The sequence below is a fragment of the Dipteris shenzhenensis genome, chromosome 28, assembly GCF_047967505.1.
Source record: "Dipteris shenzhenensis isolate YYH24624 ecotype China chromosome 28, Dip_SZ_1.0, whole genome shotgun sequence".
NCBI classification, from domain to species: Eukaryota; Viridiplantae; Streptophyta; class Polypodiopsida; order Gleicheniales; family Dipteridaceae; genus Dipteris; species Dipteris shenzhenensis.
Genome location: NC_141623.1, coordinates 12,217,736 through 12,241,635, shown reverse-complemented (window position 1 = coordinate 12,241,635; position 23,900 = coordinate 12,217,736). Strand labels below are relative to the sequence as shown.

The 23,900-nt window shown below is 41.5% G+C and overlaps 1 long non-coding RNA gene across 1 annotated transcript; it reads left to right on the top strand.

Annotated features, from left to right (window-relative positions):
- The first annotated feature begins 11,247 nt into the window (after window positions 1-11,247).
- On the top strand, window positions 11,248-23,521 carry LOC147883177 (uncharacterized). Its single transcript, XR_015543819.1, has 3 exons — window positions 11,248-11,674; window positions 11,774-11,918; window positions 23,318-23,521. It is a non-coding gene; the product is annotated as an uncharacterized LOC147883177 (long non-coding RNA).
- Window positions 23,522-23,900: the final 379 nt, after the last annotated feature.

Here is a 23,900-nt window from a genome sequence, read left to right as displayed (position 1 = left end):
TAATCATAACAAAGATATTTTTTTTGACATATAGAGTAATGAAAAATAATAATGAGGTATTAATCTTATCAATTAAAATAAAGGAGAGACTAATATAACGGCAAGAAAAATAACATTTATGACAACTAGAGTAATGAGAAAAAAGTATATGTGAGTGATTAAATTACAATAAGATTAGGAAAGATGAATTTAAATAAATAGGAGAAAAAGGGGGATATATAGAGAGAGAGGGAGGAATAAGGGAGAATATGAATATGTAGGGGGGGGGGGAGAAAAGAATTACAGGAAAAAAAAGGCCTAAGAGTCTATTTTGGTAAAAAGGTCGAGAGGGGACGAGGCTTAAAGCCCGAAACGGAACGCAGAGGCACATAAAGAAGTGCACTAAGGACTCAGGAGTGCTCAGGACTGAGGGTGCAACAAGACCTAGAGGCTAGGCCAGGACCGGGAGGGTGGAGGGAGCCAGTAACGCAATGAAAAGTTCCAGAAGCATCTTTGTCTCTTGGCATTCAATTGGAGGCTTGCCTACCTTTTTGATTCTGTCCTGTGAATAATGCTTAAGTACGAGTAACTCGATCACTGTCTTCAATCAGCAGGGTGGGTACGAACAGTAGGGGGTGCATGAAAAGCAAGGCTGGAGAATTGAGAAGAAGTAAACTATGGCATGGGTATGAATAGTAAGAACAACATTGGCATGAACAGTATGAACATCAAGGAGGATAAGAGTGATTGAGAGGTATGTGAGGGAGTACGTAAGGCAAGCGGGGGTTTAAGTAGAGAGATGAAGCAACCATCCCGAGGAGAAGGTGGATAGCCAAGGTCCGAGGCTTAGACAATCGGGGATCGAGATAGTCGGGGTCGGGGGGGTTGTTGGTTAGGTTAGGTGGAAATGGTAGAGTTAGTTTTATATCGTGATTAAGTTGTGTATTTAAGAAAAAATTAGTAATAGTGACACAGAGAGGGAAATTTTTGGGGAAATAGGGGGAAAAAGGGTTAATATGAGAAATTAAGGAAGAAAAAATCGAAAAGAGGGGGTAAGACGGGTAGAGAAAATTAGGGAGAATTAGGGAGAGGAGAAAAATAGGGAGAAAAAGGACAATTTAGGGAGAGAAGAAAATAATGAGAGAAAAAAAGGTTTTTTTGGGAAAATTTAGGGAAAATGAAAAAAAATCAAGAAAGAAATTTTGAAAATATTAGGAGTAATAGGGAAAAATAGGAAATTTTAGGAGGTTAGGAAAACAAGGAAGATTAGGGGAAATTAGGAAAAAGGAAAAAAGGAGGATAAAGTTTGGAGAAAAATAGGAAAAAATTAGGCAAGAAATAGGGAGGTCTTAGGAAGAAATTAAAGGAAAATAGGGACAAAGGGGGGATTAGATGGAGGAGGGGCGGGGCGAGAGGGGGGGGAGAGGGTAGAGAGAGATGGATGTAGAGAGAGATAGGAAAAACAAGGGGGGGGGGGGGGAAAGGGTAGGGGGAGAGGTATTTTTAAAAGGGGTTGTCAAAGGATGTTATAAAGGAGAGAAAGGTAAAATGCAAGGATAAAAGATAAAATGAGAATATTATGTGTATGCGTGTGTGTGCGTGCGTGCGTGCATGTGTGTGTGTACCTACCTTTGCCCCAGTAGGATACAACACACTAGGTGAGACAGTAGGTCATCACCTAGTGTGATGACCTACTGTCTACCCGAGGAGGTTAAGAAGTGTTGAGAAGTGAAAAACTTAAGGGATGGGAAATATGCGTTGGAGTAAGGTAGGTCAGAACATAGTTGTGTGGAAGCAAATAGAATAAGTTGAGGTCTTAGTAGTAGTAATAACAAGTAAGGAGAGGAAATAGGCAATTCTAACAATTGTTTGGGTTTGAAGAGTCCTTAAAAAGGTGAAGATTTAAAAGGTAAGTAGAAAAATAATGTTGCTCATAAAAGCAATGAAAGGAGTAAAAAAGGTGAAGGCCATGATGACTTAAATGTAATGTTTGGGAGGTGGGAGTGAGAGTCGGAGTGGGTTGTTGAGAGATATGGATTGGATTGTGATGTCCCATGAATATTTCTGCAAGGACAAGAAAAGGATTAGAAGAAAAGAGGAAAACCAAGTTAGATCAAGAGTCAAAAAGCCAAATAATGGCCTTGATGACTTAAAGGTCCTATGTGCAACCAACCAAAGTTGCAAGGGAAAGCATGTGTGTGTAGTAGACATTAACAACACCCCTTTCCATAGTGAAGAGTAGACAAATTTGGAGTAGGAAAGAGAAATGTTTGCAATAAACATGCGTAAAAAATGAAGTATCATCAATTAAAGGATGAACAATTGTTTTAAAAAAAAGGAAATGTGCGTAGTAGAGCTTTGATAAGTTGATGGCAGCATCACTTTTATTGAAGAGGGGAGTCTGCCTACCTACCACCATCCAACAAGAAAAACAGGTAAGAACCAACTTCAAACTTAGTTGGGAAGACAGGTGTCATAAACACCCCTCCCTTGTTATTGGGGTCACAATAAAAATAATAACTAAACCATAAACTTATTAAGCTGGATGCTATGAGTGTAAGGTCGAAGAGAGGGTAACAATGATGGACAAACTTGGAAATAGAAGAGCGGTGGGGGGGGGGAAGTCTTCAAAAGGATAAGGGGTAGAAGAATTAATTTTATCAATGAAACAAAAAGAGAGATTAATCATAACGAAAATATTTTTTTTGACATGTGGAGTAATGAAAAATAATAATAAGGGATTAATCTTATCAATTAAAATAAAGGAGAGACTAATATAACGAAAAGAAAAATAATCTTTACAACAACTAGAGTAATGAGAAAAAAGAAGTATATGTGAGTGATTAAATTACAATAAGATTAAGAAAGATGAATTTAAATAAATAGGAGAAAAAGGGGGATATATAGAGAGAGAGGGAGGAATAAGGGAGAATATGAATATGTAGGGGGGGCGGGGGGTGGGGGGGAGAGAAAAGAATTAAAGGAGAGAAAAGGCCTAAGAGTCTATTTCGGTAAAAAGGTTGAGAGGGGATGAGGCTCAAAGCTCGAAACAGAACCTAGAGGCGCATAAAGAAGTGCACTGAGGACTCAAGAGTGCTTAGGATTGAGGGTGCAACAAGACCTAGAGATTAGGCTAGAAGACCGAGAGGGTGGGAGGGAGCCATTGATGCGATAAAAAGTTTCGGAAGCATCTTTGTCTCCTAGCATTCAATTGGAGGCTTGCCTACGTTTTTGATTCCGTCTTGTGAATAATGCTTAAGTATGAGTAACTGGATCACTATCTTCAATCAGCAGGGCGGGTACGAAAAGCAGGGGGTGCATGAACAGCAAGGCTGGAGAATCAAGAAGAAGCAAACTATGGTGCGGGTACGAACAGTAAGAACAACATGGGCACGAGTAGTATGAACATCAAGGAGGATAAGAGGGATTGAGAGGTATGTGAGGGAGTACGTAAGGTGAGCGAGGGTTTAAGTAGAGAGATGAAGCAACCATCCCGAGGAGAAATTGGACAGCCGAGGTCCAAGGATTAGATAGTCCGGGACCGGGACAGTCGGGGTCAGGGGGGTTGTTGGTTAGGTTAGGTGGAAATGGTATAGTTAGTTTTATATAGTGAATAAGTTGTGTATTTAAGAAAAAAGTAGTAATAGTGAGAAAGAGAGGGAAATTTTTGGGGAAATAGGGGGGAAAAGGGTTAATATGAGAAATTAAGGAAGAAAAAATGGAAAAGAGAGGGGTAAGGGGGGGGGGGTAGAGAAAATTAGGGAGAGGAGACAAATAGGGAGAACAAGGACAATTTAGGGAGAGAAGAAAATAACGAGAGAGAAAAAGTTTTTTTTGGAAAATTTAGCGAAAATGAAAAAAAATCAAGAAAGAAATTTAGAAAAAATTAGGAGTAATAGGGAAAGATATGAAATTTTAGGAGGTTAGGAAAACAAGGAAGATTAGGGGAAATTAGGAAAAAGGAAAAAAGGAGAATAAACTTTGGAGAAAATAGGAAAAATTAGGCAAGAAATAGGGAGATCTTAGGAAGACATTAAAGGAACATAGGGACAAAGGGGGGATTAGATGGAGGAGGGGTGGGGCAGGAGAGGGTAGAGAGAGATGGATGTAGAGAGAGAGAGAGATACGAAAAACAAGGGGGGGGGAGGAAAGGGTAGGGGGAGAGGTAGTTTTAAAAGGGGTTGTCAAAGGATGTTACAAAGGAGAGAAAGGTAAAATGCAAGGATATGAGAATAGTATGTGTGTGTGTGTGTCCTATCCATATCTACATTCCCCACACTTAACAGTCTCTATGTCAATTTACCATGCTACTCATTGGCATAACATACCGCTGTCAAAGTACCAAACCCATTTCACTTTTATGTAGGACCCCCCATTTTTAATTATCACCTTTTAACATTTTGTGCAAGGAAAAGGACTATTCCAAGGACAAAGTCAAACATTCCCAAAGGGCACCCCTTTCAATTTTCATTCCAAATAAGTAGCTAGTCTCTAACTTGTAGAAACAATCTTCAATCCATAAGGTCCCCATTTTCTTTTATTTATTTAGGCTATTTCTTATTCAATGATTACAAGAAGTGGTCCAAAATGCGCAGCCATATCCATGTCCATATCCAATAACATATATGTAAAAAGGTCACACATAATGGGATCCATAAGTACATTGAGCTACTATTGCTAAAATATGTTCTTCTAAGAACCCTCTAGTCAACCTATAATAGTTTTCCAATCCTATCCCAAAAATTACAACACCAAAAACTCTACTAAGGGCTACTCTATTAGGGTAGACTACTCCATCCATGTTGAAAACGTTCCTGGTCATGGTATATTCATGAAGGTCTTGTCCCATTCATGCCAGCAGAGCTACCACCAACGTTTTAAGAGAACCTTGTGAAAAAGTGCAGGGACTCACTTGCCACCATCTAAAACAAGCAACCATAGTTAGCTTCCAATTAGGATGGTAGGGCTTCAACACCCCTGCATAGTTGTCATCCATGTCCAACCACACAAGGTTACTCTTAAAACAATCCTAAGAGCTCTTGGTGTAGTTAGATAAACTAAAAGATTCTAGTTTTTAACTCAGAATGTCCAACAATTACATGAAACATAAAATATTACAGATCCTTTCGGTAATCTACACTCTAATTTTTCGGTAATCTACATGAAACATAAAATATTAGAGATCCTTTCGGCAATCGACACTCTAATTTTTATATACAAACCTGTGTTTAACAGAGCAGAAATATAATCTACCCAATACAATACTAAGAGATCCTTCTCATGAAAGGTATCATTTTCATGTTTGTACCTTCCAAAACTGTTCCAATTAATACACAAGCAACTGTGAGTATTGTATTCATAAGTAAAATCAATAAGCTAGATTAAGGTCCTCATAACAAACCGCCATCAGATACTCATACCACCTAACTCACAAGAATTATTTTGCCAGTTTGCATACCAGAGGGCCCATAGTAGATATAAGAGTCTCGTAGTCCTTCTCCATAGTAGATATTAGAGTCTCTAGGGGATATCCATTTCCTGCTAATACTAAGCATAATTGTATATCATAATAACCACCCTACTGTAAGTAAAGCAATAAGACAAAGGAATTTTCAAAGTGCATCAGTATAAAAATCGATATCATGACAAGTCCTGCTTTCTAAAGTAGAGGTCCTCATTTTTTATTAGAACCCCAAAACTTTTCCTAACAAAAAGCACCCGAAGGTTCTATTGTAAGTTACCCCTCAGACCACGAGTCCATGAAGAGCCCTGCAAACTTTTAAGGGTGTGAGGGGCCCTTGCTCCATCAATCAATGCCTCAGCATAGGAGTTGGTCAAGCAAACCCAAGCCAACTCCTCCTTGCGGCGGTAGTCTGTGAACAAAGCAATATGCTCATAGATTAAGAAAACATTCGATTTTTTCAATGAGCATGGTCATCTGGAGTCAAGACATAGAATGTTTCCTAAAACCATTCCCTGAAAACAAAAACCATGTTTGGGCTGCTTGTCGTAAAATACGCTCATTTGTGTAGTGTCTTCTTGGACAAGTGGAGACATAGGGGATCTTTATAAGGATCCTCAACACAAGGATCGTACATTCAACCACAAACGTGCTAGTAAACAAAGTTTATGGAAAAATCATGGTTTGTCAAGTTGAAAGTCTCACGAATGCTACTGGCTCCCTCGACCATTGTTAATTGTTAAGGAATGGGTTGACTGCTTCCTCTACCACCAATCACCAACCCATACTAAGCATACATCTATCAACCAAAAATAAACCTGTAATAGGATTATACACACTGCTATGTCTATCAATTGCCTTTAATCAGTGACGGAATCGGAACTCATCACGATGCAAGAAGGATTATGGTTTAGTTTGGCAATACATGATCTATAGCATGTTGAACGAGATGTTATAGAGGCTAGTGTCCATGCATACTACCGCACCACTAGTCAAGCATCTCTTGTACACGAAGCTAGGTTATGGTTTAGTTCAGCAATACATGATCTACATGATGCCAAACAGGACGTTATAGATGCTAATGTCCATGCATTCTACCACACCACTAGTCTACATCTCTGGTATATGGAGCTGGGTATACGTTCCAAGGTCAGGCTCTATCGGGAACCACTCGTATACTAGTAAGCACCATTCCTACGAATTACTTCCTTTTTTTGTAACCGACACCGGGGTAGTGCATCCAACCCCTCTCTAATTGCAAGCATCAAAAGGCACTAGATAGCACCCAAACACCATCTGTGAAAGTGTTTATGGGGAGCACTTGTATACCAACAAGCATCATGCCTGAGAATTACTTCCTTTTTATGTAACCCACACTGGGGTAGTTCATCCAACCCCTCTCTAATTGCAAGCATCAAAAGGTGACACCAAACAACAACCAAACACCATCCATGAAAGTGGCTGTGGGGAGCATTGTAAAAGTCACGAATGCGCATTTTTAAATGAATTTTTTATTGGGTACATCACTTTTCATTTTGCAAGAAAAAGAAAAAAGGCAATCAATATTCAATAGATTTATGCCCTAAGAAGTTCCATGCTAATTGGCTGACCTTTTCTTGAAATTTACAAAGTGTGATTGACCCTTTCCCACCTTCAAAATTTTCTTGTGCAACTAATGAAAGCAACATATACAAGGGACTCGGCAAGGAAATGAAGAAATTGTGGAAACATGATGTCCAAATTAAATACTATAACGCTATTTTCATGTGCTCAATCTTTGAAATGCGTTGTTAAATTTTGAATATAGATTTCCTTCAACTAGAAATTTAGGGAAACTCTCTATGCTATACATCAAGAGAGTCTATTAATGTGTCAAAAGAATCTCCAAAATATGTTAAAACTATATTAGGTGTTTCCTTCAAAGAACTACCATGCATGTAATGTATGACAAATATTGTGTTTGCATGTATTTCATGTGTACATCATAAAATAAATATTTTGGAATAGTTTGATGATATATATAAGGGCCTAATTCCACAAGCACTTAAGGAGCATTAATTAAATTGATTACAAGAGCATTAACATATTTCCGCATACCCATTGGCACTTAATAGCTTTCTAGAAATGCTTGTAAATGCAACCACATTGAAATAGATATGTCACAAGAGAATCTTGTGTAAAAATTAAAAATTATTTCTAAACTTAGTAGTTGCCATTCAAAATGCTACTTAACAACTCTAGTTACAATCAACTCAAACCATATATGTATACTTGTTTGAAAGCTAATCCATACAAGTCTCCTTATTAGGAGAACATGGGCTACTCAAGAGCTGAGGCCAACGCTCAAAACTGAGTGTGTGTAGTGCTAAAATACTATATGGTTCTTGTGAGATCCATCACTATCACATTCACACTCACACCCATAAAGACTATCGTATTGTTGTACATCCATATGTGACAAATTATCACAACTCTAATAAGGAATAAACCCGATCATGCAGTGCAATTCTTGCCGAACTCCATGCTAGAAAGATCAAGGATGTTACTCAAAACATCAGCGATTATGATCCCAGAAGAGAGGATGGCACTCACAAGCTCCCTCTGGCGCTTACAAGCTTCCTTTGTTTCTCTTTAAGATTTAAGGAATCCAAAGCTTCGGCAAGTCCCAGTAAACCATTCAATGGGGTCCGTATTTCATGGGTACTATTCTATCACTACCAGCTCTCTTCCTATGCAATGCTCTTCCCTTCCTAGTTTGTATTGTTTTTCTTCTCCCTTTATGCCTGTTTCAGCTCAGCTTCTATGCCTCCTCCCAATACTGCTACCGCCACTACCCATGGTTCCATATGAGCTGCAACTTGGATTAGATAGGCTTTGAGAGAGTTAGAGACTACAGAGCCTTACAAATTTACGAACATCGAAGAAGAAAAAGAAGCCGCGAGCGTTTACATCGTCATTGCACAGAGAGCAAGAAAGGAAATTGCAACAGTAACCATGTCATCCAAAGGTTGAGAAATCTTTGGAAAAAGCCACCTCATCAGAGCATTTATACCCCTCTCTAAAGCCTAAAGCCCATATACGGAATTTACTAAACTTGAAACTCGAACACAAAATATAGAAACACAGTTAGGGGTTAATAGTGAAACACTAAAAACCCTAGCTGAAGCTATAACTAAGATAGCCAAATCGGTATATATTACTGAAAAATCACCGATTCCTCCTAATCAAGTGGAGAGGTCTACCTCTCGACTTAGAGAAACCTCGAACATTCTTAAGGACTTAAAACCACTAATTTTCAATGGGGAAGAAAAGGAGCATAATAAAGATGTGGATAATACGTTCTTGCAAAAGTGGCAAGACTTCCATCGACTTAGGAATGCTCCTCTTGAAAATCAAGTCGTGGAAGCAAGTGTTTCCCTTGGAAATAAAGCCTATAAATGGTAAATGAGCCTCAGGGAGAGTGATAGAATTCCTAGATATTGGACTGAGTTTGAACAATCCTAAAAGAGTTTTTATTGGAAAATGAATTAGAAAGAGCGTGGGAGGCTTGGGATAATTGCAATATGGGTAAAAATAATCTAGTCCAGTACATAGCGAACTATAGGGAGGCAGTCCTTAAGCTGAAGGGAATTGATGAATTCCAAAAGATTAAAGGTTTCGTGAGAGGTCTCAAAGACACTTATAAGGTTGAGGTGAAAAGAAATTCTCCAAAAAACTTTGAGGAAGCCATTAAGTATGCCCAAATATACGATGATACGATGGGGAAATTCAGAGTTGGAACTTTAGAGCAAACAGGTTTTGTTCCAAAGTTCAATAAATTTCCCAATTTGAAAAGGAAGGGGCACTTTAAGAAGGAGGTTCCTCAGGCACCACCTAAGAAACCTCAAACACAAAATTATCCTCTCTTGAAGAAAGAGGATTATGAAAGGCCCATACAAGAAAATCTTTGCTTCAAATGTTTGGGCAAAGACCATGCTGCTTGGAACTGCCCTAAAAATAAACCAAAAGGAGCTAAAGCCCCAAATAGATCTCCACAAAGACAAGTACATGTGGTGCAAGTGTTCCTGCTTAATGGTATTGAAAAGTACACTGAGGTAGAGGTTTATCATGAGGATAGCACCCACATGTGCTGTCTATCATTGGCAATGTGGCAGCCCACCTTTGGTCCTCATGATTTAATGAGAATGCATGGAAAAATTAAGGGGCAAAGAGTAAGAGTGATGGGCAAAGAGTGAGAGTGATGTGGTCTCTTTGGCGAAGGGCAATGATAAAAAAGTTTGGGACACCATGATATATGGTGTACAAGTGGATATTCAAGGCTATCAGAATGCCTTGGATTTCCAAATCATGCATCTCGACTGAACAGATGTAGTGCTTGGTCGAGAATGGCTGTATAGTCTTGGGCATAGCTTACAGAGGAGTTATCTTAATAACTCCATTATGTTTGAAAAAGAGGGTAGAGTCTTCCAGATTCAAGGAGAACATGATGTGCCTAACTCTCCTCTTATTTGTTCGATGGAATTGGAATGACTACTCCACCAAGAAGAATGCGAGGAATATTTTTGTGAACTTACTTTTATTGGTGATTTTATGTCTTCTACATCGGAAAGAAGTAATGTTGTTTTTGATAATGTTAAAAAGTATAAATCTTCTTTCAATGATTTAATGTTTGAATTTAAAGATGTTTTTCTGTCTGATTTACCTAATGGTTTACCTCCTGAGAGAGAAGTAGATCATAAAATAGATCTAATTCCTGGATCTACCCCTGTTTGTAAACCCCCTGTTCAACTTTACGAAGTTTGTAGAGAGCCCAAATGAAATAGAATATCATACTCAGACTGCTACTCTGAATTCGATTCAAAGAGCCACATAATGTTTCTGCAAAATACAACAAAGCATAAAGAACTGTCAACAAGTAGGATTGCCAAATGTTGATGTCTAGTTCCACTCACCCCTCAGGTTACCTGGTGATCAGTGCTGCTTGGTTAGAAGATGCCCTCTCGTGCACTCCTCGGTGACTAGTTACAGACGTTCCTCACCAGTGAGACTCGTCTCGCAGAACAACGTTGTGTACTAACAAGGTTTGTGTCGTGTGAGGGAATATCATATGGAGACGGGTGAAATGAGTAAATAGAATTATGCTATTGAACAACTAAATTACAAAGCACTTGTATTAATCCAAAAGGCCTTGGCTAGTACAAATAGCTCTAGGCTGCACATATGATTGCCTCGACTCGAGGTAGACGACTCAGTCACTCACAATAGGACTCAAGACTCACTCAGACTCGCTTCTCACACAAGACACTTACATCATGACTCTTATAGACTGGTTCTCTTCTACAAGGCGAATCTAGCAACCAACCTGCTAAATTTCTACTCGGGAACCTTCCTAGACTGGCCACTCTCCTGCTGCCTGCCCTTACCGCTCGGAGATCCATTGCTTGGTGCTTGGCTGCTTGTTAGGCTAACCAGGGGTGCCTGGTTGCCTGGCGCCTGGTCTGGTTCTGTGTTGACCAAGAGTTATGGATGTTGATTCCTTCACGGAGTTACGTACATATGGAGCCACTATTCAAAAGTAGAGGACCTACGAGATCCGAAATGTCTTCGAAGGTGCCTCTTTTGCTTCTGGGGTATCAGGTCTAGCATAGTCACTAAGGTTGGCAGTCAAAATGGACGAGGGTCAGTGGATCCACCACTCCTCCTTCGAGTGCTCCTAACATTGCTTGTAGTATGTTTTGTACTCCTCCTTCCATTGCTCCTAACATACCCAACCCTAATCCTGGAAAACTTCACCAACCTAAGTTACCAAAAGTGAGCTTCCAATATTTAGCAATCCAAAACTCTTACTCTTCTTTCTTGGAGAGACGCAGGGCACCGAGGGCACGGCCTTTGTGATTTTTAGGGCGAACTCTGGAGGCTTCGGGCGGACGGAGAAGTGCAGTAGCAGCAGCAGAGAAGGAGACGACGGAGGAGCTTCACCTTCATCTTAGAGCTTGAACCAGCCGCGACACACTCCAGATCTTCTCTCATAATTTTCGCAAGAGGACCGGATCTCCTTCTCGCTGAATAGACAGCGAATGCGGAAGCAGAAAACACAAACCAAACATGATGGCTATTGCTGTGTCATTAATCTCATTCTGAGTATCTTGCTTGTTCCATGTTCATCCTTTCGCTTCCTCTGCGCCTCGAGCTCGTGCTGTTTTGCTCCCAAGGGCCGCAATTAATCGAAGGGTGGTGCATTTGGCTTTCCGTCTGGTTGAATTGTTTTTATTTGGTTAGCATACATTGCATTCGCTCTACACACACGTAGTTTGACGTATGACAGCATTTCAGGTGTAAGTTGGACTCAACTTTTTCTGCTCACTCTCCACTTTCAACAGGTCGAGCGCAATACCGCTGGTGTAAATCCTTTGGTTATAGCATACTTTCCTACCATCACATTCAATGAGAGAATGTTCGCCTCCACACAGGATGCAATGTAAGGCTCTTTGACTTGCAGAGTTCATTAACATTCAGCTGTAAAGGGCGTTTTGTACTATGGAAAAGTATGGCGTGTAAGAGTCCTTTCAAGTAGCTACCAAAAGGGTGTGTGTTATCAATTAAATCCCTTTAAATCATAGTTTGCTTTTTCACTTGCATCCAAAAGCGCTTGCTTTACCACTGTACTAGGAGGCAATGCCCACGTGCACTTTTGCACTCATGTTTGTTTCGAGTTCTAGGCCATTTGAATTGTTGGCTCCTTGGTAATAGACGGTAGGGGCAAGAGTGTAAGATCAGGAAGAAGATTGATAAGGGAGTTTCAATTATTCCAAATACTTGTTGTGTTAATAGGTTACATGTTTTTCTTGACCATTTGCATAGATCTCTCATCTTCTCTAAGTCGCCTTGATGATATTTAATAGATGTGTCTACTACTGCTGTAGGCACCAACGTCACACCTTCGCTAACCACCTAGCCTCCTAAGTACTATTGACTTTCGACTAGTCACTTATTTCTCCTCTTGTCTTATACACAACTGTGATGAAGGGTCCTTTTATAGGTTGCAGTCCCTCCTCGTGTATGTTTGACTTCTCACCTTACTGCCTACATGGCATTTCACAACATTCCTTTGGTGTGGCCAGACGCGGCATGCAACTAGGTGACAAGTCGCCCTTGGTTGTTGGATGTTGATTGACCAAATCAGCTGTGCTATCTTATTCAGCAATTAAGCAATCCCCAATTTATGGGGCAATCTAGCAGCTCACAGGCCAGCCAAACGGCCAGCCATCTCAGCCAACCAAGTGGCCAGAAAGACCAGCTGGTCTGGCCGACCAGAACTGGCCGACCAGTTGGCCTACCAGCTGGCAGGCCCACCGACCAACTGGCCGACCAGCTGGCAGACCTACCGACCAGCTGGCCGACCAGCTAGGTCTGGCCTATAAAAGGCTTCTGCCCCCACACTTCCTTTGACAGGACAGGACCTGCAGCTGCTCCTCATCTCCTCCATCTTTTGCTGCAGGCCCGCCTGCTCCATTTACCTCTTCTCTCCACTTCTGCCTCCTCTGCTGCCTCCTCTTCTGCCTCTCCTTCCTGCCTCCTGGCTGCTCCATCCTCTCCTCAAGATCTGTCCCTGTGAAAATAAAAGGCGACCGGATCTAACTTCTGCTCCTCTGCTCAGATCTGCTCCTCTACTTCAGCTCTGCTCCTTCTGCTCCAGATCTGTCCCATCCTACTCCAGATCTGTCCCCTTCTGCTCCTCTGCTCCAGATCAGCTCCTTCTGCTCCAGATCTGTCCCATCCTACTCCAGATCTGTCCCCTTCTGCTCCTCTGCTTCAGATCAGCTCCTTCTGCTCCACATTTGTCCCCTTCTGCTCCTCTGCTCCAGATCAGCTCCTTCTGCCCCAGATCAGCTCCTTTTCTTCATCATGTTGCTATTCCAGATAGCCTGAAGGTTCCTTCCTCAGAGCATGCTGGTTTTCAGCCATTTCCTAGGGCAGCTCCAGCCCTTCATCATCCTCGTCATCATTGAGCTACACAGAGGACTGCGTTACGCTCCCTCTGCTGCTATCTTTTCTACTGTCTCTCTACATGGAATCATCTTTCTTATTCACCTCAGCCACGGTCCGTCAGACACGATGGCTTGAGGTTCTTGTATTCAGTTTTTCATATTACCGACAAGCACTATGTTTTCTGAGTTCCGTTCTTCAGTTATATCTGAGTATTGTCTATTTCTCGATCGCTCCACTGCAAACCCTATCGTTTCTCTATATGGTATCAGAGCCATGGTGATCTAAAGACCCCAGATCTCTGGTGATCTAAAGATTCTGCTTCTTCATGGAGACCATAGGTACGGGGAGCATCACTCCTATGAACATATCTTTTTCCTCTTCATTCCGCTGCGCACTAAGGGAGAGAACTCCATCTTCTACTCCCATCCCTCCCTCCCTTTCAGAACACCATCTTCTACTCCCATCCCTCCTCCCTTTCAGAACACCATCTTCTACTCCCATCCCTCCCTCCCTTTCTGAACTCCATCTTCTACTACCATCCCTCCCTCCTTTTTCGGTTTCTGGCTTAACACTCCCCATTCCTTCGAAAGAGGGGGTCATGATCCTTCACCTCTACCTCCATCGGCATCGACTTCCAGGATCTACAAGTTCTCCCTAGGCGGGACCCTTTCTGTTCACATGTGTCTAGATGACTGTTGTTTCGAATCTTCTACCTGCATGGAGGCGGGGATAGACTCCTCTCTCCCGAGGTCCAAGATCGGACACACACTGGCTCACTGTTCAGCTTCGACCTCTCTGGATTATCAGTACTGCTACGACAAATTTGTTCTTTACCTTTGCTCTTTCCTCCACCTTTCGGCGGTGAGAGGGGGTGGCTTATTCTCTCAAGCTTCACAGTGTTCTTATTTCTATATGGTATCATACGTGTAACTCCGACACTTGAGGAAGTGAACAATTCCCTTGCAAGGGCACTCCTCTTGTGTTCTCCTTTTGGGCATTTCACAGGGATAGCCAGCACCACCAGCGACATCCCTACACGAAGCTCAAAGCACACACTGTTTGCCCCTCCAAATTGGCAATTGAGAGGGGGTATTCAGCAATTAAGCAATCCCCAATTTATGGGGCAATCTAGCAGCTCACAGGCCAGCCAAAAGGCCAGCCATCTCAGCCAACCAAGTGGCCAGAAAGACCAGCTGGTCTGGCCGACCAGAACTGGCCGACCAGTTGGCCTACCAGTTGGCAGGCCCACCGACCAACTGGCCGACCAGCTGGCAGACCTACTGACCAGCTGGCCGACCAGCTAGGTCTGGCCTATAAAAGGCTTCTGCCCCCACACTTCCTTTGACAGGACAGGACCTGCAGCTGCTCCTCATCTCCTCCATCTTTTGCTGTAGGCCCGCCTGCTCCATTTACCTCTTCTCTCCACTTCTGCCTCCTCTGCTGCCTCCTCTTCTGCCTCTCCTTCCTGCCTCCTGGCTGCTCCATCCTCTCCTCAAGATCTGTCCCAACTTCTGCTCCTCTGCTCAGATCTGCTCCTCTACTTCAGCTCTGCTCCTTCTGCTCCAGATCTGTCCCATCCTACTCCAGATCTGTCCCCTTCTGCTCCTCTGCTCCAGATCAGCTCCTTCTGCTCCAGATCTGTCCCATCCTACTCCAGATCTGTCCCCTTCTGCTCCTCTGCTTCAGATCAGCTCCTTCTGCTCCACATTTGTCCCCTTCTGCTCCTCTGCTCCAGATTAGCTCCTTCTGCCCCAAATCAGCTCCTTTTCTTCATCATGTTGCTATTCCAGATAGCCTGAAGGTTCCTTCCTCAGAGCATGCTGGTTTTCAGCCATTTCCTAGGGCAGCTCCAGCCCTTCATCATCCTCGTCATCATTGAGCTACACGGAGGACTGCGTTACGCTCCCTCTGCTGCTATCTTTTCTACTGTCTCTCTACATGGAATCATCTTTCTTATTCACCTCAGCCACGGTCCGTCAGACACGACGGCTTGAGGTTCTTGTATTCAGTTTTTCATATTACCGACAGGCACTATGTTTTCTGAGTTCCGTTCTTCAGTTATATCTGAGTATTGTCTATTTTCTGATCGCTCCACTGCAAACCCTATCGTTTCTCTATATATCTCCATCAAAGAGAGCAGAAATTCGGCATCTTTCAATTATTTGGCTCATTAGACTGAATTGGTTGCTTTGACTAGTCGGAAAGAGTCGTCGTAATGTGAATAGCTTTGCATGAGTTGGATACCCTAACTATCTTCCCTTTTGTTGAATTTCAGCCTTTGTTATAATTGCGGAGATTGCCTTTGGGTTGAGATGGACGTGACTTCCAAAGTTGATATGCTTGATGGTGGGTGTTAGGTGAGGGCAAATCTCTTGGCGTGGGTGGTCGTGCTCACAACGGCTAGCTAGAGAAGCGCTCTTTTGCTTTATTAGCAAGTATAGGTGGCCCATATGACACTCTAATAATTTTTGAAAAAGTTGGCAATAGAGGGAGGCCTTTATGGAATTAAACATGAATGCTAGTAATTAAACATCAATCTAAATTTGTATCATTGGACTTATTCTAGTCTTACAAAGGCATATATATATATATATATATATATCAATGCTAGAAAGTCCTTGTCCATCATTAATGCAAGTTCTCATGTTCTCGTAGCCATCTAGGAGGTATTTTAGTTTATATCTTTAATAGTAAAAGGTGCCAAAAGTTATGTTATCGAACTGATTTTGCTACTTGGTTGACATGGAAAATCATCATCATTATTATTATAATTGTGTTATGCTTTTACTTAAAAGTTACTCTTTATCATTTTGTATTGATTAAAGGATTACATCCATCATAGTCTCCCTTAGTGTAAGACTCTAGATTACTCCGGATACACCACTTGAGAATCCTTGGGGCTAAATCATGCCACGAAATTTGTATTATTGTTGGGTGCTAGTAATCTTTTGATTCTTCTTTGAGGGATCCTTAGTCGTGGCATCCATGACTAGGTATTTTAGTTTATCTCTTTAATAGTACAAGGTGCCAAAAGTTATGTTATCGAATTGATTTTGCTACTTGGTTGACATGGAAAATCATCATCATCATTATTATAATTGTGTTATGCTTTTACTTCAAAAGTTAGTCTTTATCATTTTGTATTGATTAAAGGATTACATCCATCATAGTCTCCCTTAGTGTAAGACTCTAGATTATACTCCGGATACACCACTTGAGAATCCTTGGCGCTAAATCATGCCACGAAATTTGTATTATTGTTGGGTGCTAGTAATCTTTTGATTCTGCTTTGAGGGATCCTTAGTCGTGGCATCCATGACTATTGGTAAAGGAAAATTCTTCCTATGGACATCCCTTGTCTTTAGCAAAGCTATGAGGTATTAACACGTCATGGGCGTTCGAGTAGTTGAACCCTAGGTGAACCAATCTGCCATGACATCTGATTTCAAGTCCATCCTTAGTACCTTGGTATTGCTTTTACTCCAAGCCATAAAGAAGTAGTCATATTGACAATAACATAAATGTGGATCAATCTTTAATCGTGGGCCCTTGTGCCTAGAGCTCTATCCAATGTGTGGGAGGACATTCAAGGGTCACACAAGTCTACATATTAGCTTGGCCAACTGGTTAGATCATATGTTAAATAATTACATCAGATTTGTAAGGTTTTTTGTACTTGTTGGGCCTCAAATCTTACCCAAGCCTTGTGATTGATCCGATCGTTTGTGGTGTGCTCATTCAACTTAAGCCTTGACATGAAATGACCAACTTAAGCACCTAACCTATAGTGCTAGGTTACGCTATTGTGACTCGTTTTGTTAAATTTTGACTCATTTGGAGTGTTACTTTTTGACAAAGGGCTTCTAAAAGTCTTATGGACATGAGTCATGGTTCGTATGTCTAAGTCGATTAGGTATTGACCATGTTTGACTTGGGCCTTAGAAAGGTTAGCGAGATTTGGTCCAACCAAGCTCACTATATTGACTTCATATCACAATGTCCAAATCATACTTATATTTGACTATCTAGATGGTCGTGGCCATCATTCATTTGTGTTTTTACTTTACGAAGAAAGTAGTACCATATTTACGAACTTTGTAATATTGAAGGTCGTGCATTTGTTTGATGCCATCTCGGTGTAGAGTTTGTGGTCTCTCTCTCTCTCTCTATGTGTGTGTGTGTGTGTGTGTGTATGTGTGTATTCTTTTCTTTTCTTTTATTTGGTTGGACTTTATAGCTTAGCAAGTATTGGGTTTACCAAAGGGATCCTAGAAACTTTGAAAACTTGATGGTACTTATGCTTGGCTATCCCCCCCCTCCTCTCTCTCTCTCTCTCTCTCTCTCTCTCTCTCGGCTATCCCCCCTTCTCTCTCTCTCTCTCTCTCTCCAATCTACTTAAGAAAAAAGGTTGGATATATTTTGGTCTTATGACAGCAATGATGTGGGCAAGCTTTAGTGATTTCCATACAATGGGAAGCTTTGTCTTGCACCTTCATTGCCCTTATGTAAGCCATCTTTGTCTTGCACCTTCAATTTGCGTTTAAGGTAAACTTAAACCCAATTTCCAAGCATGACTTCTTACTACAGCTGAGAGCAAGAGATCATAGCCTTTAGCTTGTAGTATGGGCGCCCATTTATGTAATGCTTGATTCCTTTGATATGGAAAGCTTGTTCTAGCTTCGTAGTCCTTAGCCATGAACGTAGGAGATATTTAGTTATACAGACCCAATTAAAAGGACACATGCAACTATGCATGCCCCCTCTTATGGGTATGAAGGTACAAAATTATTCTTTGTTATTATTGAGATGTATCTTAGCTTTCACCCATGACCACTACTCTCTCTATCGTCATGAAATCCATGGCTTAATGTACATCTTGCAAAGTCATGTGCGGGCATTGGTCTAAGTGAGTGTTGTGAAGTCTAATTTTGCCTTACAGGTTAGCCACTAAGTATTTGTAATAGTATGAGACTCGAGGCTACATGAAGATGAGATCCAATTTTGAATGTTAGAGGTGGTCAGATTGTAGTTTGAAGGTGAGATCTAGCCTTTTCTATGTCAAGCTAAGGTTCATGTAAAAATTTTAATTTGTAAAGGAACCTCTATTCATGCTTGAAATAAGCCACCATACAAATCAGCGAAACCAATAGTTGTTGATCAAGGGAAATAAAAGGAAAAAACACTTGGTTTTCGCTAAGATAAAACCAGCCTATTTCTTGAGAACCCAACACATGCTTAGAGAATCTCTAGAACAGGGGCTAACAACCAAGGTGTCAGACTATACAACCGGAGAATTCCTCTCGCGGTGCCTCTAGGCCATGCCTTGCAAAAATGCTTCCGCCTTTGGGCAACTGCTCTAGAACGTGGAGTCCTGCGCTCCCAAATGGCACACAGGGTGTAAATGTCGTCTTGCCAGGTGGCAATGAGTGGCTGTAGGAGTGGTTTGTTGGCCTCCCATCACCAAGCTACAACGAGTGACCCAGAGGTTCAGGCAGCAATGTTGGAAATGGTATCCCACATGGTATCCTCTGTTGAAGGTACAGAGTGAACTCAGCTGGTGGGAACCCCCTCTGGTGCCTCAATCCTGGCTACAAGCTGGCCTTGAATGCGAAAGGTTGGAGTAGTGGGATTTATCGAGAAAGCATGTCCCCCCTTCGTGAGCACTTGACCATCCCCCAAGAGAATTCTCTTTGCATCCGCTTGGTGTAGGCCACTACCGCAAAGCTGTTGATCAAATCCTCTGTGCTGCTGGGCATCCCTAGAGACATTGGGGTATCATCCCAATCACTCTATATTATAGCAACGGCATTTGCCGTCCACCCACATCTGCGTCTGCCATTGGGTGATGGATTGGCCTCCATGCGCTACCATCCAAGAGAAATAATAAATTTTATGTGGTCTTAGGATGGGTCGAAGACGCGACCACAAGCAAGAGAGAACCTCCTTGGGGACCTTTTACTCAACCCAATGTCGCTCCCTCGAGGGGGTGCAAGTTGATGTCTCCATTTGTAGGCGTCGGCCAATATATATCATACGAGAGAAAAAGGGCACCTCCTCCACTTTGCTGGAGTGCCCTACTCCAGCAAGCCAAAGCCAATTCCTTGGATCCCACTGAATGTTTCAAAGAGGGCAAGCCTTGTCGAACTGAGCGAGTGAGCGAGAACCTGGCCACTGATAAGCATTTGGTTGGAGCTTCCTGTGTACAAGGCCGAGCCCCCTCTGATCCACTTGTCTGAGAAACCTACACACTCCATTGTAGCGGGAGATATTCCAACTCACTCTCCCTCCTGCTCAACACTAATTGCAAACTGCAAGATCATGCACTCGATACAGTGATGCTGTGGATGTGAGAGAATCAGAGGGAGAAAATATAGTGGCCCTTTGAAGAGGAATAGATACAACTGGATGATGAATGCCCAAATACAATTGTATGGAGAGGCTGAAACCCTCACTGCAAAATTAGGAAGAACTAGACTAACTAGAGGAGGTGTCCTCACTAGATACCCGAAGAGGCTGAGTCTACCCTGCTGGGCTGCTACAGGGAGGCCTAGCTACGGTTGCACTGAAGGCTGGAATGCTTGAGGTGCGATGGAGAATGAGGGCTAAAGGGATTGCTTTTATAGGCCTCGACTTGGGCTCCAAAATACCGACCAATAAGGTGTTGTTGACCAATTGGCTCCCTCCTTGTTCACCGACCCTGTTTTTGCACCACCGACTAGGTCTGAGGTGGTCCATTGGCTGCTGACATGGCATCGATCTGTCCACGTGGCAGTCGATTGGCTATTGACGTGGCATTGTTGAGCTAGCGCATTTGTTGTCGATTTTTCTTGTACCTTGTCCTTAGTGATTGACTGTGTGGTAGTCCCATGTGGCAACTGCTGATGTGGCTGCCTGCGTGGCAGTCTAGCATGGCCACGGGCTGAGGATGCCCGTGGCATCCCCTTCTATTGAAACTCCAACCAATATATGAAAGCGGCCTCCCGGCGTTTTGATGGAGGTGATAGACAGTGGTATACCTGGCTGATAAATCCTAATTTGAATACCGGGCTCATAAATCTGTTACTCAGCTCATGAATCCTGATCTGTAGGTACTGAATTCTTGGATCTTGGTGCTAACTTTTGGTAAGGATATGGGCTGTGGGTTATTGCTCCAGGATGATGCTTCATGTTGTTGTCCTCAGTGCATATAGGTGATAGGGACGGAGGAAGACTTGGTTTGAGATAGGCATCTTGGTCTTGTTGTAACCCTCTTTCCTATTGTAAGATAGTATCCTGTGAGAATACTGTGTCATAGTGGCACCGGTCTCGACCCTTTGAATGACTGGTATCAAAGGTCCAGGCAGATCACCCTTAATTAAATAGATGACTTGGACCTATGGCTTGGGATCTTGACATCCAAGCCCTCGTGCTGGTCATTTGGTTGGACTTCGAATTGGTGCCACCATCATGTTCCCAAGATGATGTCCATTGCCTGTGTAGGTGCGACTCCGAGTGGCCAATTGTGTATCCACCCTGAAATCTTCAGATTGGCTGAAGCAACCTGCATGTTGCTCTCTATCTGCTGCCCCAAAATTGTACCTTTTCCGTCGACGTAAGAGGCAACTGACTATTGTGGTGGAAATGATGTCCTCTGAAGAGCTTGAATCTGCCAGGATAAGGACCTTCTGACCACCAACTTGTCCATAAAACTGAAATATATTGGGAAACTGATGAGGTTCTATTGATTTTCAAGCTCCTTGATGACTACTATGGTTGTCCCAGTAGGCTGCTGATCTTCAAGCTCCTCGATGACTCTTGAGGTTGTTGAAGCTGTTGCTGAACCACTTGACGTGGTTCTTGCTGCTAGAAGCTTCTGGTAATGCGGGCAATCTTTCTTATTATGGCCCGGCACATGACAATGGAAGCATCGGTTCTCGTGGCATTGCGTGCTCCTTGTCAAGAGAGATGGGTGGATAAAAATAATGAATAGAAAAAGAACTTAAGAAGTTTCATTAAATAAACAAGGCATCATCATCATATGGCTTTATTTTGTTGTTGTTTCTTGGTGTTGTGTAGCAGTTTAGACGTCATTAGGAAATCTTAAGGCACTATCGTGCTGTATAACATATACTTCCATCTAGGAAACTATCAAGGGGGAGAGATGTGCTGTTGTCTGTATTTACTGATTGCATTGCATTTCAAATCTTATCTAAGACCTTGATATATCTTTTTTGACTTTCAACCTTCAAATCTTGTGTAAGATCCTAATGTGTCTTTGTTCTATAGAAAATTTTAATTTATAAGGTTGGATACGTTCTACTCTTATGAAGGTATATATATAAAGGTCGGCCTTTCATTTCGAGTTGTCATTTTTCTTTTTCTTATGTTAATATGTTAAGTAAAATGAAAAAGTTGGAAGTTTTGTGATGATCAAGTAAGTTGTACAAAAGCACCTTTGGTTAGCTTCTAGTAGCACACGGCTTTGTCTAGTTGCTATTTCTTGGTGCTTATATCAAGTTTGAAGTCATAGAAGAAAGATTTAAGACAACATTCTTGTATGTCTTGTGCATTCTCTATGGTATAAGTAGAAACTATTGAGATTAGGGTTGCACTATTCAATCGTTGATGTTTCCTTTTGACGTGTAAATGGTCATCTTTTATTCAAAAATCATAAAGCTATGAAGCACAGCTAGTTGGGATCAACAAAAAAAATTAGAGTAGAAGCACCGTTGGTTAGGTTCTAGTACCACATCGCTTTATTCTCTATGCTACAAGTTGTGGACTTGTTGGGAAAGCATAAATACTATCCAAGCATCTCATGACCTTTCGAAAGTCTTATAAGGTCCTTTGATCCTTGACGTGTACTTGTGGATTTTTTTTTGTTTTTGATGGGGCCTAAGACCACTTATAAAATCTTATCGTATCGTTGATGCTACCTTTTGACGTGTAAATGCTCATCTTTTAATAAAAAATCGTAAAGCTATGAAGCAAAATTGGTTGGGATCAACCAAAAAAATTAGTAGGGAAGCACCGTTGGTTAGGTTCTAGTAGCACATCGCTTCATTCTCTATGTTACAAGTTGTGGACTTGTTGGGCAAGCATAAATGCTATCTAAGCGTCTCATGACCTTTCGAAAGTCTTACAAGGTCCTTTGATCCTTGATGTGTATTTGTGGATTTTTTTAGGGAGTGGACATTATCCTATTCTTAGGAGTGTTGCAATTGCTCTGTGGCCACTACTCATCATGCACTTAATGTTAGTGCCTGAATTTCAACGTGTAAAGATCTGAGCCTTCAACGTTTGTATATTTGTAGGTTGTAGCTCATAGATATTGTCAACTTAATTAAAATGAGATGAGATGCTTGCAGCTCATGGATATTGTCAACCTTCAATCTTTGTATTTTTGAAGGCTATACCTCATAGATACTATCACACTTAATTTAAAATGAAATTCTTACTTTCCAATTAGTTCATTCTGCATTTATGAATATACACACATGTGTGTGCACGCACATGTGCACCCACGTGCGCACACAAGCACACACACACGCACACACGCAAGTAAGCACACAATATTTATAATGAAAAAAAGGTGTGTCTAAAGTGTCTTATTTTTAAGATAGTTGAGACACTTGTGTCCAAAACGTGTTGTGCCTTAATGTGTCTAACCTTTATAAGTCATACTTTGACTTGTTTACATGTATTGTTGGTGTCTTTGATGATCTATGGAAGATTAACATATCATCCAAGATGACTATTACAAAATCTCCAAGGTAGGGACAAAATTAATTGCTCATCATATACTGCGGCATTTAGAAATCTAATGAATATCACTAAAACTCATAATGACCATACTTGATCCCAAAGCTTTTGAGAACTTCCGTATGTTAAACTCTGATTTGATGGCAGATTATTTTTATCGAAGTACGTTGCACCATGCTTTGGATCCATTAAATCATTCATTCGAGGAAGGGGATACTTATTATTTTCAATAAGCTCCTTCAGCCCTTTATAGTCATTGCACATGCAGAAGTTACCATCCTTTGCCGTGTTGAGAAGATGGCAGTCCCCTTATTGAGACTGGCTTGGCTTAACATGATCCTTTAAGATACTCTGAAGGTGCCTTACAAATCTTCTTTCCCTTTCTGGCTAACGTGATATAGTTGTTGAAAGATTGGTTGTCTACGAGGGAGTAATTTAATAGCATGATCCATGGTACGTTGCGAAGGGAATATGTTTCTATACTCATCTTTGATGTGTTAAAAATAGTTTGTTATTTAGAAGCTACCTTATCCGAATCAATAATATAGGATGACTGAATGCTTAATGAAATGAAATCATTTTTTTGCAAACTAAATATCAAAATAGAAGATATTCTCGGAATAAAAAACCAATCTTAATAGAATTCTGATCTCAAATTTCTTTGCCTTTGGAGCTTGAATCACTCGGCTCATGTGGGCATGCTCCTATTGGGCCAGTTTATTCGCTATCA